This window comes from Callospermophilus lateralis, chromosome 8, assembly GCF_048772815.1.
Source record: "Callospermophilus lateralis isolate mCalLat2 chromosome 8, mCalLat2.hap1, whole genome shotgun sequence".
Taxonomy (NCBI): Eukaryota; Metazoa; Chordata; class Mammalia; order Rodentia; family Sciuridae; genus Callospermophilus; species Callospermophilus lateralis.
In genome coordinates, this window is record NC_135312.1 from 71,025,219 (window position 1) to 71,040,590 (window position 15,372).

General features: G+C 35.3%; 1 pseudogene; it reads left to right on the forward strand.

Moving 5' to 3' along the window:
* The window catches only part of LOC143385789 (phosphatidylinositol-3,5-bisphosphate 3-phosphatase MTMR3-like), a 157,187-nt pseudogene that overhangs the window by 101,592 nt on the left and 40,223 nt on the right, over positions 1 to 15,372 (forward strand).

A 15,372-nucleotide genomic window follows, 5' to 3' on the forward strand; every position in this document is an offset into this window, starting at 1 on the left:
TGAACATTTGAGAGGTCATTAGGGTTAGATGAGATCATGAAAGTGAGTTCCTCATGATGACATTGGTGGCTTTATTGATGCTTTGGGTTACCTTATGATGCCCGCTGCCATTTATAATGCAGCAAGTAACCCCACATGCACTGAACAGATGCCAATACCATGTCATTGGATCTCCCAGATTCCCAAATCAAAACACCTCTATTGTTGAAAAAGTAGGCCCAAATTTTTATCACATTGAATTGGGCCCTGACTTCTTTAACAGGATTCCTAAATCACAAGAAATAAAATCAAGAATCAACATAAAAACTTCTCAGCAAAAGAAACATCCATGCAGTGAAAAATGAGCCTACATTTGAGGAGAAATTTTTCCACAAACACACACATCAGATAGAGGACTAATTTGCCAGCATATATAAAGAAGTAAAAAAACATATAAACAAAACAAAAACAAAAACAAAACCCAATCAATAAATGGGCTAAGGAGCTGGACATACACTTCTCAGAAGAAGATTTATATTTGATGAACAAATATATTTTAAAAATGTTAACATCTCTAGTAATTAGAGAAATGAAAACCAAAACTACTCTAAGATTTCATCTCACTCCAGTCAGTATGTCAGTTATCAAGAATACAAACAACAATAATTGTTAGAGAGGATGTGGGGGGAAAGGTACACTCATACATTGCAAATTAGTATGGACAATCTGGACAGCAATATGAAAATTCCTTAGAAATTTTGGAATTGAACTACCATTTGATCCAGCTATCCCGCTCCTCAGTCTATACCCAAAGGACTTAAAGTCAGCATGCTATAGTAATACAACCACATTAATGTTTACAGCAGCTCAATTCGCAATCACTAAACTGTGGAACCAACCTAGATACCCTTCAATAGATGAATGAATAAAGAAACTGTAGCATATACTCACAATGCAATATCACTCAGCATAAAAAGAGAATAAAATTATGGCAATTGCAAGAAATGTATGGAGTTGGAGAATATCATGCTAAGCAAAGTAAGCCAATCCTGAATAATCAAAGGCCAAATGTTCTCTCTAATAAGTGCATACTGATGCATAATTGGGGGGGGTGAGAATGGAGGAAATTTCATGGAGCCAAGGGTAGGGGGAGAGGGGGAGGGGAGAGGAAGGTAGGAAAGATGGTTAAATGAGAGCGACATCATTACCCTAGGTACATGTATGATTGCACCTGTGATGTGACTCTACATAATGTACACCCAGAAAAACAAACTTGGGGTCCATTTGTGTACAATGAATCAAAAAGCTTTGTGCTCTCACGTATAACTGATTAGAACTAATAAAAAATAAACTGAAATAAACCCACCTCTCTTCTTTATAAATTACCCAGTCTGTGGTCTTCCACTGTAGCAATAAAAGAAAGACAGGGTTCCTGAGGGAGGCAGAGATCAGGAGCTCAGGGTTGAGCAGCAGAGCCAGACACACTATCTCTCATAGAGAGCTTGTTTCCCTCCAGCCCCACGGAGAGAACAAACAGGGGTAATTCCTCCTGATGGCTGTTGGAAAAAGGGTCATTGGGAGGGACTTCTGCTGGTACACTGTCCTCTGGCTAACAGGTTCTTTACCTCCCATCTTGTTCCTTTCATTTCTTTCTTATTAATAATTATATCTTACTTTTCAAACCCTACAGAACGTTATTCCAATAGATGCTGTCATGAAGCTGCAGTATGAAGAAATCCATGGCTTGACTCACTCAAGCACCAGGGTAAAATCCAGGCTCTCCTGTCCAGGCTTCACATACTTCCCCCCAGGGGGCCCAGAAAATTCCAGAAAATTCAGGAAACATAAGAAGAGGCTCAGGTTGACTTAGGAACATGTGATATTAACAGTAGTTATGTTCATATGACTATTGAAAATACAAATTCCAGTTCTGTAATTGAATAGTACTTATGTTTTTTTTCTGTATGAACAGTATACTCAGATTAATCAATATGAATAGAAAAAATTTTCTCTTGAAGCTGAATATTTGAGAAGTTATTGATCTTATTGAAGGTATTTCACCAGTAGTTAAATGTTTAGTATGAACGTAAATGATTTAACTAGTATACTTTTTTTTAAGCTCCCTCCTTTCAGGTTAATGGATTAAACAAAATGATGTTTTAAGAATGTTTTTAAAGTCAGCCTTTGGATTTTGTCTTCAGCTTGAACCCAGGCTTTTTGGAATTTCCTTGAATTAAGTGTGGTTATTTAAAAGCACAAGAGAGAAATCCCTTGTATTTACCAACTTATTTATTTATATATTTTTAAAGTATCGATGAATCTTTATTTTTTTTTGTTTATTTTTATGTGGTGCTGAGGATTGAATCCATTGCCTCACATGTGCGAGGCAGGCGCTCTGCCACTGAGCCACACCACCAGCCCACTTACCAACTTTTTTATTAGCCTTTGCTTAATTTAGTATTTTGCCTTCCTTTTCTTATGTTGATGAATTCTTCTTTTTAGCTTTTTCCAGTTTATAGATGGCAGTTACATGTATCCTTCTGTTTACATGAGATAAATATTGCTAGTTTAAAAGGGTGGGTCTTTTTCTAGGAATGTATTGAGTTGAAGATGGTATTTAGGTTGACAGTTTCTGTCTCTTGCCTATTTAATTATCTAAGGAGAACTGTTGAGAAACCCCACTTGAGGTCTAGGGATGTAGCTCTGTGATAGAACACTGGCCTAGCATTCTCGGGGTCCAGGGTTTGATCCCCAGCACTAAACAAGAGTATTTGAGTTTACTATGTAAACAGATCCTGCACTGTGGTATGTGGCTACTTAAGGTTGAGTTTTATTGGCTTATTTTCAGAAATAAGAGTAGCCCCCTACATAATTTCCAGAATATAAATTTTACTTAGTAAAAGAGTAGGTAGGCACTTTTCATTTCACACAGCCTTTATGTTTTGAATTTTGTTTTTCCTCTCTGAATTAGTTCCTGGATGGCTGGAGGTGTATAGTTGTGTTTTTTTGTTTTGTTTGTTTGTTTGTTTGTTTTAATTCAATACCTTTTAGTTGTCAATGGACCTTTATTTTATTCATTTATATATGTGGTGCTAAGAATCCAACCCCATGCCTCACACATGCTGGGCAAGTGCTCTACCACTGAGCCACAGCCCCAGACCCTATAGTTTTTAATTGTGATAACCGTGTTTAAAAATTGAAATGTTTTTTTTCTTTTTGATGTTAAATCATGTGTTTAAAGGATGACTCTGCATTTTCATTCAGCTTTCAGGTTCTTCTTCATTTTGATGCCTATTTCTGTGCATAAAACCCAGTAGAAGGAGCCACAACTTTTAAGAGTCTGTTTGTTTACCAAAAAAGAGAGGAACATTAGCATGCCTACTAAGATATTTATATACCCATAAACAATGCATAGATTGGTTAGGTGTGGGGTACTGATAGCTATTTTTCAAGTGTAGTTTCCTTCCAAATTATTCCGAAACTGATGTTTAATATCTCAACAAAATAGACAACTGCTGATATCTAGGCAAAAAACGAAATACATGCTTATTTATACACAGGCATACTTTTGAGTTCCTAAGGCAAGCTGATTTTCAGATTAGGTTGCCTTTCTGGAAAAGAAACCTGTTAACTGAGATGAAAGGGGAATGTTGAGTGGGGTTTGGAGATTATTTTGTTACTTTATGGCAGAATTCAGAAGCAAAGCATATTGGTATAGCAGTGTAAATTTGTTATGTTTAAATATGAGATTGATTGTGTGTGTGTGTGTGTGTGTGTGTGTGTGTGTGTGTGTGTGTTTTACTGGAGATGGAACCCAGGGCCTTGTGCATGTGAGGCAAGCACTCTGCCAACTGAGGTATATCCTCAGCCCTGATATGTTTTTAATCACAAATTTTGCCTAGGGTTTTAGTTGACTTTCTTTAAAAAATTCAAATTTTTGGTGTTTATTACCTATCTCATTGGTTAATTTTTGTCTGTTGAGTACAAAAGAAAAAGGAGCTCTTAATTTACACCTTAACAAGAAACTTTTTTTTTTTGAGAGTCTATAAAATGACTTATTTTCATTGGAAGTGGTCATTTTGGTTTTTTAATCCAAGAAAATTTTATTAAAACTTTGTCCATCCTGCCTCCTAGTGTTAAAAATATAGATTTAGTGGTTTAGTGTTAAATATATGTTAAGAGAGGGCAGAAGTCATTGTAAGATTATAATGAGAAATATTAAGTTTCTGTGAATTTCTGGAATTTGAATGAAAAAGATTTGATCTGTGCATTGCTGGTGAGGATTCTGATTTGGATCAAGGTAGGGAGGAAAGAGGGAGGGCTTGTGAACCACAATTTTTTCTTTCCTCTTCATCGGTGATTAACTGAGAACAGGTAACAGGACATTAATGAGTGTACAGGAATTTGCCTTCCCACAGGTAGACTTTGGAACTAGTAAAAGGAACAAAAATCAGGAAACCTTTTTCCAGTGCTTGTGGCTAGTCTTTCTGATTTTTCCATAGCAATTACAAGTATTGAATTACCTCTGGCATTCTGATCTTGCTTGTTTTTTTTTCCCTCCACATTTTAAAATTGGTGCATTATGGTTGTACATAACTGCTTGCCTTTTAATTCAACTTATAGTGATTGCTGAATTTCCTATCTTTTTTCTTAATTAACCAAGACTTAAATATTTCCTTTTGATCTAAAGATTTTAACTTCTGCTTTTAGGAGATAGGGAACATTTATTTATTTTAGATGGTGAACTTAAAATACTGCCTTATAAAATTAGACTTTTAATTCTCAGTTTCAGTAGTAAAATGAGGCCTACCCCATGTTCTTTCTTCTGTACATGCAGTTAAAAAATAACATTATGGTTTATTTATATAACTTACTTATAATCTTATTAATAGTTTAATATATTTGAGTTCAAGTATGAAGTGAACCTGTTATGTATGGGAGTGATTATTAAGAGCAAGTCAGAATATACTATCTCAATATTCTTTCTGAAATTTAAAAAAATTCTTGCGTGGTGCAGTGGCACATACCTGTAATACCAACAGTTTAGGAGACTGAGGTAGGAGGATCATGAGTTCAAAGCCAGCCTTGGCAATTTAGCAAGGCCCTAAGTAACTCATCAAGATCCTGTCTCTAAATAAAATACAAAGGTGGGGAGGGATGACTGGGAATGTGATTCATCCCCACATTAAGCACCCCTGGGTTTAATCCTTAGTACAAAGAATGAAATAAGAATTCTTAACCCTCCCCACATTAAAAAAATTTGTATGTGATTGGTTTTAATCTCTTTTGGTGATCAAGTCATCATATATGCTTGATATGTCCCCTCACCTGTCCCTGCCATGAGGATTAAGTTTAAAGAGAAGTGGTTGTGAAATTGTTTTAAAGGGTACCCAGTTATTATTGAATTCATCATAGTTAATCTTTTCTGATAACGTGGGGCTTCCCCCTTCCTATTTCTTGATGTGAAAAACAATAAGGTGTTGTGAAGTATCTTAATGTCTAAAAATATCAGAGCACAATGGTCACTTTGTGTTTAATGTCTCATGTTTTGGGGTTCACATTTGGAAAAACTTTTGCTAGCATTTCAGTGGCTAAATGAAGAAAAATGACCTTAAACTTTGATTACCAGCTGACTTTGAAATTCTTTTTCTTGCAGAGACTTCTTTGAGGAATGTGTTTAGAACCTCTCCCAAAATTTATAAAAAAAAAAGTCCATTTTTGTAAATGAGAAATGGGCCAAAAGCCACAACTAATGTAGTACAGAACCAGACAGAATTGATCTTCTGGTTATTATCTGTTGAAACAAAGCTTTTACCTTCTTAAAATCCAGGGGCTTGTGCATGCTAGTCCAGCAACTATCACTGAGCTACCTCCCCAACCCTTTTAATTCAAAATTTTTTTAGTTGTAGATGGACACAATATTTTTATTTTTATGTGGTGCTGAGGATCGAATCCAGTGCCTCACACATGCTAGGCAAAAGCTCTACCACTGAGCCACAACTCCAGCCCCTGCAACCCTTATAATTTTATTTTGAGATAGGGTCTTGTAAAGTTGCTAAGATTGACTTTGAATTTGCAGTCATCCTGCTTCAGCCTCTCAACTAAGTGAGATTATAGTATAGGTATGTGCCATTGTGCTCCAGGAGCTTATGCTTATTATAGTGACATTATCATAAATGTTAGTGGTTTAAGAGTCTTGGTACCCTATAGTTTCTTTTGGTACTGAAATGTGATTATAACATGAAGTCTAGCTGATTCTGACAACTTGATAAGCCCCCCCAACCTCCGCCCCTGCCCCAGAGAGGGAGGTAGTTTTTTGTTTAGAAAATGATAATGTTTTAACTGCTTATCTGTGTCCCACAGCTGGCAGAAAACTGTAGTACACTGATCATAAAGTTACATATTGAACTAAATACTGCCAATTTGTTTTATTGTTTTCAAAGTATAAATAAGGAAAATAGTCAAACAGTGAACAATCAGGCCTGTGAGATCGTAGTTGATAGTAAAATGGCAGCTGCAGAAGGATTAGAACTTAATTTTGTTCATTGCTGCATCACCAGTGTCTGGAGTAGTACCTTCCATCCAGAAATATTTGTTGAATGAATGAATCTTCATCACTTAAGCAAAATAGGTGGATGCAGTAATGTTTTTGATTTTCTCCTTGTTTGTATTTTTAGTTATAGTTGTCTTAAGCAGTAAAGGTTTTTAGGAAACTTGAGCTTGAGGGAATAAGTTTAAGCCATAGTTGCTTTACCCAGGTGATAAATGCTTGTGTTTGACTTAATGCCAATGATTAAATCATCTCTCCACCTGCCCCTACTACAGGTATGCTAGTTTTGAATATCTGAAAAGTTAATAGACATAAATAAGAAAAAAAGAAAAAAAATTATCCCTTCCAGTGGCAGTTGTAAAGCTTTTTTTTTTTTTTAAAAAAAACCTTTTTAAAAAATTATTTATTTCTTTATTATTACATAGGATGTAGCTATGTTGACCAGGATTGTTCTGAACTTTTGGGCTCAAGTGATCCCATCTTAACCTCTAAAGTAGCTGCGACTACAGGTCTGTGTCACTGTGCCTTGCTGTAAAATCATTTCTTAAAATTTAATATTCCCAGATTTACTATTTAGTATTGCCTCCTCACTCAAAGTGTGTTCCAAATCTGTTCTTTTTTTTTAACTGTTCAGTACATGTGGAAGAAGATCCATTTGTTTTCATATCCACAGTAAATAAGATTGTTTTAAAATTATTTAATGTTGCGTGCCTTCTTAAAGTTTTGAACTCTTAATATCCTGCATTTGAAAAGTGACAGGGCTATTTGAAAATTACTCCATTTTTCAAAATGTATTTCAGTTAAAAAAAAAAAAAAAAAAGTTCTCCACTGTTCCCCTCTCCCATCCCCCCAACCATTTTATGATGCCTGGCCTTTGTTTTAGTTTTTTCCTGTTTAATTTATTTTTTCAGAATAATAGGCATGAGTTTATTAGAAAGGATAGGAAAGGATAGAAGGGGACACAGTAAAAGGAGAGAGTAGGTTCTCTCAGGAGAGGGACCCTTGTTTATATTTACTGATTAGTTTTTATGGTTTTTAAAAAGTTGGGGCTGTGGCTGTGGCTCAGTGGTAGCACACTTGCCTGGCATGTGTGAAGCACTGGGTTTGATTCTCAGCACCACATAGATCTTTTTTTACTCCTTTATTTTTATCAACAACTTAATTTTTTTTTAAAGTTGTGGCTGGAGTTGTGGCTCTGTGTTAGAACACTTGCCTAGCATGGGTGAGGCACTGGGTCAAATCCTCAGCACCACATAAAAGCAAATAAAAAAAATAAAGGTTAAATTCTTTAAAAAATGTAATTGCTTCAAAAGATTATATAAATCATCCAGACTGGTGTACCTCTTTGCCCTTCTTGAAGCTAGTGTGGTAGGTGGCACATAGGTAATCACAAACTATACTGAGTAGATACCAAATTTGTCCATTCCTTCTTGGCCTTCTCAGGGACTCTGTGACTTTCATAGTCAACCTCATTATCTTCCAGAAAGAGAGTTCATTGAGTATATTGTGTTAGGTTTCTTTCTCTGATTAAACTGTGTGATAATATCTCGTGTCATAGTATTTAATATTCAACTATGTTGATTTTTATTCTTTAGGGTTATCTCTTACAATAGATAAAATCATATTCATATGGTGTAATATGTAATGGTAAAAAACTTAAATCATTCTGAAGCTATCTGAATTAAGATATATTTATTTTATTTTGGGTACTGGGAATTGAACTCAGGGTCACTTACCACTTTGCCACAGCCTATTTTGTATTTTATTTAGAGACAGGGTTTCATTGAGTTTCTCAGTGCCTTGCTTTTGCTGAGGCTGGCTTTGAACTCGAGATCCTCCTGCCTCGGCCTCTGGAGCTGCTGGCTACTGCATCTGGCCAGGAGGATTTAATTTTTGTGTTCCCTTGTGATGGAACTTAAGAGTAACTTTAACATTTAAGAGTTAATTAACCCCTACCTCATCCAACATAACCATATTAAATTCTCTAGCTCTAAAATTAAGATTATGTTCAAGGCCCCCAAACATAACTACTTTGAGGTACATCTGACTTTTATGATAGGAAGGTGCTCGTCACCTTTATTTTTTTTTTCTTTTTGTAGATGGACAGAATGCCTTTACTTTATTTGTTTATTTTTATGTGGTACTGGGGATCAAACCCAGTGCCTCACGCTTGTCTCCCACCGAGCTTATTTTAGACTCATGGCCCTTATGTGACAAATAGTCCTTAGAGACATGGGCAATGTATTTTGCTGGTGGTGTTTCACAGTGATATGCTTATTTCCAGTCAAGAAGATGTTTGATTTTGGTTATTGGGAAGAAGATTCTTTGCTATCATTGAAGCCTACCTTTCTCAGCCTTTTCGTTGAATATGTCTTTTTATTTGGTTCATTTTTTTGGAATTTCATGGGCACCTATGGAAATTTTACATGAACACTTAATGAACATATTTCTGACAGAATAAGTAATTTCTAAAACATGTCAGATAATTATAAGAATAGATGTAGTGATTTTGTGTTGAATTTAATCCCACCCCACAACCCCAATTATCTTTTTTTTTTGTGGGGGAGGTACTGGGGATTGAACTCAGGAGCACTTGACCACTAGTCACATCCCCATCCCTTTTTTGTACTTTACTTAGAGACAGGGTCTCACTGTGTTGCTTAGCACCTAGCTTTTGCTGAGACTGGCTTTGAACCCTCAATCCACTTCTCTCAGCCTTCCGAACCTCTGGGATTACAGGTGTGCACCATCACACCAGGCCACAACCCTAATTATCTGATGGACATATATCTTCTTGGGAGGTTACTAGAATATCATACATAGCTGGCTAGCTTCCTTGAATTCCACCCTCATTTTCTAATGAAATACTTCTTTTTCTGATTCTGAGTTTCAATATTTATTACATTCATCTTCACATATATGACTTCATGTCACTTGAACCATCAGCTCAAAAGAATTGTGTCTATAAATATTGAGAGAAATAATCACAAAGGAATTATTAGGTCTTTTATTTCTGTAAAGGTCAGAATAGTTGCCTAGTAGAGAACAAATTCTTTCTGCCCCTTACTTTTTTCTGAAAAAAGATTCATTGGTAGAAGGCAATTATATGTACCAAAAACTTTAACTAGGAAGTCCAAACAAGAGTTGCTGTGACCTTAGTTTTTAACGTACCTGTTCTTTTAAGTTGCGGAGATTTCCCTGACAAGCTGTCAGAAATGATGATTTCTTGACTGAAGAAAAACCCTAAAATAGGAGGTTCCTGGAAAGCTCTTTTTTTTGTATATTTCTACTGTTGCAGAAGGCATGCTGAAAGCCTGGCTGGGTCTTAGTTCTGTGATTTAAATATTATAAAATTTGTGGTTATTTGCTGCAATAAAAAGTGTTTTCTGAACAGTCTTTATTGCAGCAAGCAAAATCCATCATATGTTCTAACTTGTACAGAAATATCTTTTAGTGAAATCTATCTTGATTCTTAAAATATTTGTCATTATAAAATGTGTTTCTTTTGCAGATTTCCTTGTGAAACCTTCTGATAGAAAAAGTTCTCAGTACAAACTTCATTTGGTAAGTTATACCCCCCCCCAATATTCTCTATGCTGAAGTGAAGCAGGAAAATTTGATTTACAGAATAATGCTGGTGGTGGGGAGTCTGTCTGTCTTGTAAATAATTACTTAGATGAAGTTTTCTGTTCATTTTAATGTCTTTAAATATGGTGTGTGTGTGTGTGTAATTTTAATTTTATTTTTCCTTCCCTAGGATACAGGGAGAGTTACTTTTTCCATATGTAATTGTGGTAATGTTCTGTGCCTGGATATTTGTATTTAAATTGAGAGTTAATGAGTTGCAGCACAGTATTTCTTCTAAAATAAACAGCCCTTACCAATCTGGAGTTTTAAAATTTAAAACTTGATTCTTTGAATTTTCTTAAAATTGGTATATATTTATATGATAACTAATCCCTCTTAGTACTAGAGGTAGTAGTACAAGTGTGAAGTTTAATTAGAAAAACAAGTTCTAAAGATTTTTCTAGATCTTTCTCCAATGTGGATATTAATCCGGCGGTATCTGTCCCTTACTGTATCTTTATTATAGCCTTATAAATCTGTTTAATTTAGGGAATTAAAATTCCCTTTCATTGAAAAGTTGTGCTTTGCTTTTTAGTTATTAAATCCAAACCATTGTCTTGGCTTATCATTGCCCTAGAACATAAATCCAACTCCTTAGCATGGCATGTAGGGCTCTTTAGAGATGGATTTGAACAAATCTTCTATAGCTAATAACCTATAACCCTGTATACCTAGGATGACTCTTGTTATAAACACACTTACCTACTTCCTGTCTTTTGAATACTGTTCAGTGTTCATTTTTGTTTTTCTTTCTACTGTATGTACCATTTCTGTTCAATCTTTGTCTCATAGTTCAAGATCTTGCTGGTTTGGCTGGGCATCGTGTCACACGTCTTTAATCCCAGCAGCTTGGGAGACTGAGGCAGGAGGATCACAAGTTCAAAGCCAGCAACAGTGAGGCCCTAAGCAACTCAGTGAAATACAAAATAGGGGCTGGGCATGTGGCTCAAGCGGTAACGCGCTCGTCTGGCATGCGCGGGGCACTGGGTTCAATCCTCAGCACTATAATAAAATAAAGATGTTGTGTCCACCTTAAACTGAAAAATAAATATTAAGAAATTCTCTCTCTCTCTCTCTCTCTCTCTCTCTCTCTCTCTCTCTCTCTTTTTAAAAAATAGGACTGAGGATGGGGACTCGGTGGTTGAATGTTGCTGAGTGCAATCCCTGGTACAAAAAAAAAAAAATCTTGCTGGTTCAATAAATAAAAGCTCAAGTCTTCTACAAAGCCCTCCTTGAATGCCCAGGTCAGAATCTTTCTGTCTTTTGCATTACCATGGAATTATATTTCTTTATCTCTTCTCATACTCCGCTTTATTAGTTACATCTGTCAGCTCCTCAGAACTATGAATGCCAAAAGGCAAGAACTAACTTTGTGTTTGCATTATCAGTTTATATACTACTCACCCAATTCCTGGATACCAGTGCCTTCTCACTCTAAATCCCTCTTGATTAGGGTTTTGATTTTGGTAAGGAGGTAGGAGAATAGATTGGTTTGAGTAGAAACTGGGTATCATAATCTTTGGTTTAGTTTACTGTGTTTCTTTCTTTGCAAGGATTATATAGTATATAATCAATGTCTTTGTAGTCCAAGTTGCTCAATATCTTATGTGGTTGAATTGTTACCGTTTGCAAGTATGAATTTTTGTTTTTAAGTGAGGAATTGAGTAATTTCTTCTTTAAAAATGCTTGAAATTGGGGTTCGGGCTGTGGATCAGAGGTAGAGCACTTGCCTACCATGCGTGAGGCACTGGGTTTGATCCCCAGCACCACATACAAATAAAATAAAGATATTGTGTTCATCTATAACTAAAAAATAAATATATATTTAAAAATTGCTTGAAATAACAGTTTCATAAATATTTCTGTTAATTGAATCCTGGAATGGTACTGTTGCTGGAACTCAAAAGAAGCCTGTGAGTCACCACTGTCAAATTTGCATACATATATTAAGAAAAGAGAAATTTGAACTTGATGCTTGGGATAGGAATCTTGTCCTTCATTTGTTTAAAGGAGTTGCTTTATAGAGAAAGGGTTTCTTTTTAGAAAAATAAGTATAACTCTAAGATATTGGTTGGTTTTCAGTGTTTAATATTTACAGTATCATAATGTAAATGTTTATTTGTTTTTAACTTTAAAATCAATCTACAGAAAAACATTAAATATTTACAAAACAATGAATGCTGGGTTTGGTCGCCCATGCTATGGGTGATTTCAGAAATGTTGTTTGGATTTATAGAATCCCAGCAGTTTGGGAGGCTGAGGCAGGAGGATTTTGAGTTCAAAGCCAGCCTTGGAAATGGCAAGACACTAAGCAATTCAGAGAGACCCTATCTCTAAATAATACAAAATAGGGCTGGGAATGTGGCTCAGCAGTTGTGTGTTCCTGAGTTCAATCCCTGGTACTCCCTCCAAAATAAATAAATTAATTAATATGTGCCTCAGATAAAAGGAGACCAGACATATGACAAATGGTTCCAATGTGATTCTGGAATGGATCCTTTACAGGGGCAAGAGGAATGTGCAGATTTGCTATAAAAGATATAATTAGATAAATTGATGAAAGTAAAATAGAGGGCTGGGATTGTGGCTCAGTGGCAGAGCGCTCACCTAGCATGTGCAAGGCCCTGGGTTCGATCGTCAGCACCATGTAAAAATAAAATAAAGGTATTGTGTCCAACTGCAATTCAAAAATAAAATATTAAAAAAAGGATGTAGAATAGAGGTGGTGGATTAAAGTGTTATCTCAGTGTTAAATTTTCTGAATTTGAAAACTAGTGCTATGTTTATACAAAAGATTTTCTTTGCTTTTGAGAAATATACACTGAAAGTAGTAAAAATTAAATAAGCATGGTAGTATATGCAACCCTTTAACATTCAAAGAAAATAACTGTGTACACATATACAAATAGGTGTGGATAAAGATACTTGGGAATTGTCCTGTCCATGTTATTTGTTTCATAATGGAAGATTTTATTTAATGAAGTACAATCTTTAGATAGAACTATTTCATATATAGGATTGCATGTAAACAGTATTAATTTTAAATGTACATATAATTAAATGGCACTAATATTGAGCATATCATATATATCATATCCTTTGATCCTTACAACTCTTTTATGTAGCTCTTATTTCTATCGTTTACACTTCAGTATCTTCATGTGTAAAAGAATTATCATGACTTTCCTTCAAGGTCATTGAGTTAAAACAGGTTGAGCAGACCTAATCTAGAAGTTTGATATGCTCCAAAATCAGAAAATTTCTGAAATCTCAAACACTTGTGGTTCCACACATTTTGAGTAAGGGATACTCAACCTGTATATGGCAGAATCAGGACTTGTATCTTACCTGCCCTCAGAGCCATTGCTTTACATACTTAATTGTTTTTTCTTGAGGTCATTATCTTCACACTCTGTCATCAGTTAAATGATAACCTTTTATTAAATAGTTATTTTGAGTTTCTTTTTTAAAAACTTTAGAGGAAAATTTTGTTTTCCTAATGATAAATGTAAATGTATAAAAGTATGAAACCTAAGTCTCTGTTCTTACTATTTCCTAAAGGGATAACCATTGTTAACTATCTTTTTATCATTTTCCTGTATACCTATGAACATGCTTCACGGTGAATACAGATGATGCTTTTGCTTATTCTTAACTTTTAAAATTACAGAGAACTTAAAACTTCTACCAAGTCATTGACTATGTGGATGAAGAGTAAGTATATGCAGTCTTTGGCAATAATAACTCTTGTGCATCCTTCTCCAAACAAAGCTTAGATTTTTTCATCTAGTAAATTTATTTTTTTAAGAATCAAGGCTACAGAAATAGTGACTTGATTGGAATTTATTTTTGAATGGTTGTTTTGTCTCTTTTGGTGATAATGAAAAGATGGGGAGGGGCTGGGGTTGTGGTTCAGTGATAGAGCGCTCGCCTTGCATGTGCGAGACCCTGGGTTCAATCCTTAGCACCACATAAAAATAAATAAGTGAAATAAAGGTATTGTGTCCAACTACAAATAAAAAATAAATATTTGAAAATAAAAGATGGAAACAACCTAAATATCTCACCAGTTTATGTGATTATACTATTTCATATTAGGATATGATGAAATACTGAGCTGCCATCGAAAAATACATACTGACGCAGGAAGGATTTGCTATATTAATGGAAGAAATTAGAGAACAGAATGACACTCCCTCCATCCCCCTTTTTGAAATAGAATGTATTTTTTATATGCATACAGAATTATCTGGATGAAAGTATCAAGTAGTTAAAACTAGTTTAAACAGGTGTAGGTGAACTGAGGGGCAACAAGGAGAAGGGAACTTCTTTTTTTTAATATTTATTTTTTAATTTAAGTGGACACAATATCTTTATTTTATTTTTATGTGGCGCTGAGAATTGAACCCAGTGCCCCACACCTGCTAGGCGAGCGGGCCACTACTTGAGCCACATCCCCAGTCTTGGTTTTTGTTTTTAATATTTATTTTTTACTTGTAGTTGTACACAGTACCTTTATTTCACTTATTTATTCTTATGTGGTGCTGAGGATTGAACCCAGGGTCTCGCACGTGTGAGGTGAGTGCTCTAACACTGAATAAACCTGGCCCCAAACTTCTTGTTTTTTTAAGAAGTAGTTATTAAAATATAATTCTGGCGAGTGTGTTCTATAGTCCCAGCTACTTGGGAGGATGAGACAGGAAGATTGCCAGTTTGGGATCTGTCTGGGAATTTAGTGAAACCTTGTCTTAAAATAAAAATGGAAAAGTGCTGAGAATGTAGCTCAGTGGTAGAGAATCCCTGGGTTTGATTCCCAAGACGGTTTGTGGGATTGGGGGGAAGATTCACATACTGTGTAGTTCTCCATGTAGAGTATATGATTCAGTGACTCTAGTGTATTCACAAAATTCTGTAGCTATCACTTGCCTATTTTAGAACATTTTCATCACTTCAGAAAAGAAATTTCATATCCCCTAGCTGTCACTGTCTCTTGCCTTCCATCTCTCCCAGCCCTAAGCAAATACTAATTAATTTTCTATCTCTATAGAATTTCCTTGTTCTAGACATTTCATGTAAACATAATCCTGCTATGGCGTGTAGTCTTTTGTGTTTGGCTTCTTTTATCATGTGTTCAAAGTTTATCAATATTTCATTCCTTTCTAAGACTGAACAATAATCCATTGTTTGGATACCATTTTATTAATCCAAATGTTCAT